Raw genomic sequence first — 5,799 nt, 5'->3', positions numbered from 1 at the left:
CATGGAGAGGGCTGGTTGAACAGTAGCCAGTTGAGGAGCGGTGGAGGCTGGATGAACAGGAGCCCGTGGATGAACAATGGCAGGTGCAGGCTGGAGGAGGTCGACGTAGGATGAACAGTAGCCCGTGGAGAATGGAGGAGGTCGATGGTAGAGATGAACAGTAGCCTGTGGAGTCCCGCTTTGTAGTACGCCACACCCCTCCAGATGAACATGACCCCCATTTTGACCGCAGCGCTCCAACACAAGTCCGTTTCCTCCGTTTTGCAGTACACCAGAGCCCTCCCGGTGAACAGGATCCCGTTTCGACCCTAGGTGGTTGAACACAAGGCCGTTTCCTGCATTCTGTGATACACCATGCCTCGTTTCCATCGGTTGTTCCGTCCAAGCCGGTTGCCTCCCGATGAACACGACGACGCAGTTTCTCCGTTCTGACCCAGCCGGTTGGCTGCCGATGAATAAGACGCCGTCGCTGCCTCTCCATGTACACGAGCCCTGGCCGTACGTATGCACCAGTAGGCGTTCGAGACCCTGCCCATATGTATGTATGTGGCCGTATTTACTTTCTTGCACCCTGGCTATACGTACGTGTACATGCTACGTGCGCGCCTCTACTACAACATGTTCTGTCGTGGAAACTGTCGGATGTTGGGTTCCGGCAGACCCTTATGGTTCGAACTCTGGGGTGCGCGCGAAGATCTTCCCCCTACCACTCCATGTCCGATTGCCTCACGAGAATCTAAGCTAAACGATGAACAACATGAGGGACACAAGATTTATACTAGTTCGGGCCACCATTGTGGTGTAATACCCTACTCCAGTGTGTGGCGTGGTGGATTGCCCCAGGGGCTGATGATGAACAGTACAAAGGAAGAACTGCCTTGCGAGAGGTGTTCTTGAGCTGGTGCAATGAACTGCTTGGATGAGTTCGATCACCTCTCGAACTAATGAGCACCCAATGAGATACCCTCTACTGTGGTGTCTATCCCTATATATAGAGAGGCCCTAACCCTCTTCCCAAATATTGAGCGGGAAGGGCGCCAACAACGGCTATTTTGAAGGGGAACATCTAGTACGAGTTATCCTGACTAAAGTTGGTCTTCGGCTGCCAAAGGCACTGGCGATGACGCCGTCTTGGGCTCCACGGTGACCTCCATCCTGCCACTCTACTGGTCTTGGTCTCGTTGCACTGAAATGGCAACCTTTGCCTGATGCCTCGATACTCCGCGCTTGTGCTTGCCCCCTTTGCACCAAAGAGGAAACAAGGACACTGCGCGGGCCGACGCCCGCCTGGTCTCGGTCGTCACGGCTTGCATCACGAGCACCTCGCGAGGTACCCCTGCCTTGATCTCTCCGCCTCCTCGCGAGCCTTCCTGGCCAGGCCGCCCTTGAGGAAGCCTCATGTCGTCCACCCCACGAGGCTTGGCCCCTCGCGAGGGTCTTGAGTCTTGCGCTGATGAAGATGGGCCGTACTGGGCCACCACTCGAGCCACGCCTCAGGCCACAGGCAGGCAAGTCTGGGGACCCCCGTTCCCAGAACGCCGACAGTAGCCCCCGGGCCCAAGGCATCCTCGGACTTGGCTTAGCGGAGAAGCGTAGGGGCAAGTGCGGAGCGCCGCGGGCCCCATCAGCTTGCGGCCTTGGGCGCCGCGTGGCGGTTGATTGGACGTGGGCGCCTCCACTTCCCCATGCTAGCTCGGCAACTGCTCGACTGACAAAAGGCTGGCCCGGGGTTAGCCTTACCTTCATTACCCTCGCTCGCCTTACTTCAGATCCCCTTTCTTGCTCTTCGTCCTCCTGCTTCCGAAATCTCCAGATTCGCTGCAGCTTTTCTCCCCCGGCGAGCAATGGCACCCTGCAAGAGCGCGGCCCGGGCTGCGTCGGCCTAGTATTCGCCGGCTCCGGTCTCCCCCAATGTGACGAAGAAGAATCTCGCCCTCACGCACCAGATGGCGGCGGCGCAGAGCAATGAGATGGGGGAGACTGCGCTCCGGCTTGGCTCCGCCCAGCCGGAGGACAAGGGGAGCACCTTCTACCCCCTCTTTATGAGCGATGTTATTGCTGGTCTGGTTCTTCCCTTCTCTGAGTTCTTCCTTGCCGTCCTTCGCCAATATCAGTTGCATGCTTTGCATATCCATCCCAACTCCATTCTTCTCCTGTCGATCTTCGCCTACTACTGTAAGGCGCACGTCAGGGTGATGCCCTCCGTGGCCTTTCTGCGCCACTTCTTCTCCCACCAGGTCACCGGCGGCAATATCTCGGCGTGTGCGAGCTTTGTCGCGTACTCCAAGTCCAACGCTATCTCAAAGGCCGGGAAGAGGGCCGACGGCTTTCGGAGCAAGTGGGTCATGGTGGACGCCAGGTGCCGCAACCCCCTGCTGGAGCTGCCCACAGTGCAGCCTCAGGCTGTTGAGGCATGGTCCCACGCGAAGCTTGACGACTGGCGGGCGAAGCTGGTGCTAGAGAAGATGAACGCCGACCTGAGGCCGGGCAATCTGAGGGCGGCGAAGCTGACCGGGGCCTCGCTCCTGAGGGAGTTCCTGTTGCCCAGGGTGGCCCCTCTTCAGGCACACTCACGCCCGCTGTGGAGGCTTGAGGATGCGGACGTCGTCCTCCGCCTGAGCTTGGATGCCCTGGATGACGAGGATCTGTCTGCAGCTCTCCGCTTCTTGCTCGGAGAGGACATGGCAGGACCGGTAGATGCTCCGGTCCCCTTGTTCCTTCGTGACGACTGGGAACAGGTGGTGGACACCATGCCCACCTTCGACGGGGTCGGTCTGGTACCAGCGGAGGACCCTGAGGGCCAGACGGTGACGGCGACGGTGAACTTGTCCTCTGACGACTCCGGCTGGGGAGAGGAGGAAGACGATGAAGAGGATGAGGAGCGTGACTCGGAGGCGACCTTCGAGGGGACGGGGGAGACTTCCCCCTGGCGCAGGTCCAGCACCCTCCGCTCCATGCCTGATGACAACGAGGCCGACGCCAGGCGAGGGGGGAGGACCCGCCCTTGGTCCCGAAGAAGGACATGTCTGGGCTGATCTCCCGAGGGTCTACCCCAGCCCTCGCGTCGGCCGAAGTCAGCTCTAGCTCTTCAGGTGCGTCTTCTTCAGCGGATGGGCCTCCCGAGGCTAAGCCCCGCAAGAGGCTTTCGGGCTTCAAGCTTGGCCAGAGTCCGTGGGATCCCGCGGTAGTCAACCAGTAAGTATTCGAACTCCGCCTTGCTCCTGTCTTTCGCCGTCGAGGCCTGACATCTTTCATTGGGTAGGCTACTACCTGCGGCGAAGAGGCTGAAGGGAGACGCGGCGACCCCACCTGGAACGGGCTCATCAGCCATGGCCGCATCTTCACTCGTGGGGAAGGGAGGCAGCGGGGCCCGCACATCCCCTGCACGATCGTCCTCGCAAGGCCAGCAGGGACGCTCCGGCGAGGAGTCAGCCCCCATGACCCCGCTGACTCTGGAGGCGCCCGTGCTTGATGCTGTCACCGGAGTTGCCAAGGCTCAGGAGATCCCCGCCTCCCAAGCTGTGATCACGCTGCCGTCTTCTCCTCCTACTCCTTCGGTTCACGTCTCCTCTGCCTCCTCCGTCGCCTTGGACCAAGCCGCCGACGAGCTGAGCCGGCTGTGGGAGGATCTCCGGAGCGCGGATCCCCGCCTGGTGGCCGGGTGCCTGGAGTTGGTCTCCAGTTGGGTTCGCTCTGACGCCTCTGTCAGAGTGGCGCTGAGCCAGGCTGTGACAGCTTCCGAGGAGAAGCAAGCCACCTCCCAGGCCTTAGCCGCTCGCGACGTGGCGTTGAAGGATGCTTCGACTGTCAAGGGCCGCTGCAAGGCGCTGGAGGGCGAGTTGCACTGGCTGCGTGATGAGCTCGCCAAGGAGATTTGCAACCGCCAGGTGAAGGAGGAGGAGATGAAGGCTCGGGAGGCTGCTGTCAAGGACCGTGACACCGAACTCTCAGCCGACCGTGACCGGCTGAAGACGCTGGAGCAGGCGCTGAAGATGGAGAGGGTTGAGCTGGATGCCAAGGTGGAGGTCTTGGCCGAGGACCGCGCGGCCTTCGCACGCTATGAGGAGAGGGCTCGTACGGCGCTGAAGACGCTTTATGACGGGGGCCTCAAGAAGCCGCTAGCCGGATCCAAGGAAGGCCCCACTAAGCTGGTTCCCTTCCTCGTCGAGGCGCTTGAGGAGGTCGTGATTGGCATCGGCCCCATGGCCGAAGTCGAGGCTCGCATCCTTCCATCCGCAGCGCTGACGCGGATCCTCAGCCACGTCTACCTCCACAATCCCGACGCCAACCTTGATGACCTGCTGGAGCCCGTAAACACCAAGCGCTCTGCCGCTGCTACTAAGGCCGTCAAGGGTAGAGCGGAGGCCTTGCTGGCGAAGTTCCGTGCCTTCAACAACGCGCCCAAGCAAAGCGCTACCGGCTCCGCGGCCCCGGGGGGTGGAGCTGACAAGCGCGACTCCACCACGAGCGGTGGAGCGGCCCAGGGGTAATCTTCTCGCGGCCCTTTTCCTGCTTTGATTCCTGCAACATGCACCATGCCTCGTGGAGGCGTTTAAATTTGTGTGTGGTACTGTGAGAACAATCTATGGTCTGTAATATTTGCTTCTGGATTTGCTAGATTTTGCGGTTTCCTTCCTATTTGCTTGTGTTCTACGTCGGCAGGGCCCGGCCCCACACATACCTCAGCCGCCGTTAGCCCCGACCGGATCACCAGGAAGGGACTAAGGAGTGAGGGGCTACGTGGCAAGTTAGGATCCCGAGTCGCGATGCTCAGGAGTCCCCCTTGACGAGCAAACAGCAAATAGGGAGGGGGTGGAAGAGAGGATCTGTCGTTCTATGTTGACAGGGCCCGGCCCCGCACATACCTCGGCCGCCGTTAGCCTTTCGAAACTAAGGAGTGAGGGGCTACGTGACCAGTTAGGCTCCTGAGTCGCGATGCTCAGGAGTCCCCCTTGACGCTCAAATGGGTCTTCATACCTTGGCTCCGCTCGGGGAGGGGCGTGCGACGACCAGGTCCGAGGCACCTGGCTGGGTGGCGTGTGCTCGGGCATGGCCCGGGCGCAGCCCCGTGCCCAGCCCGCTCGCGCGGCGCTCCTGAGGGAAGGCATTGCGATGAGGCCAGACACTGAGCTTCGGGCTCCCTCAGGTTGATATAGCCGTGGGCTGCCCTCAGTTGTTTATCACCAGCGCGGATCATAGCGCTTCCGTATGTGTACGGGCATAGCCGCTCCTCGGCAGTGTCATCAGCCAGCGCAGAGCATGGTGCTTCTACTGGTACGTGGGAGGGGGGGCTCCCCTCCGGGAGGAGCCCCCGAGGCGTGTACAACCCCGCCCTGACACGTGGCCAGCACGGTAGGGCTATGAGAGGTGTATCTGGGCACCCGTGAGCCAGCGCGGGACTCACGGAGCCCTACCTCGAGGCGGGTTGCGCCTGGCTTTGGGCCTTTGTCGGTGGTACGTTCCTGCAAGGTGGTTAAAATGAAAATGCTCTACGTCCTTAGGTCCCGGCCCTCGAGCAAGCTCAGCCACCGCTGGTATGCCAGGTCGCGATGCCGTGGACAAGGCCAGGGGGTGAGGGATGGAGAGCCGGTAAGAGCTCCTGAGTCGCGATGCTCAGGCACCCCCCTTTTAACGTGCAAGCGCTATGCATGAGAGAGGAGAGGACCGTGGTAGGCAGCGGACGATAATCATAAGCAGGTTAAGAATGAAGAAGCAAATCAACTTAGATAGATGCAGAGAAAGGCACACGCCACTGGGCCAGGCCCGAGCGGCTTGGGGATGATGCAGCCCAAGGGGCGC

The sequence above is a fragment of the Triticum dicoccoides genome, chromosome 7B (assembly GCF_002162155.2).
Source record: "Triticum dicoccoides isolate Atlit2015 ecotype Zavitan chromosome 7B, WEW_v2.0, whole genome shotgun sequence".
NCBI classification, from domain to species: Eukaryota; Viridiplantae; Streptophyta; class Magnoliopsida; order Poales; family Poaceae; genus Triticum; species Triticum dicoccoides.
Note: the sequence above shows the minus strand (reverse complement) of the source record.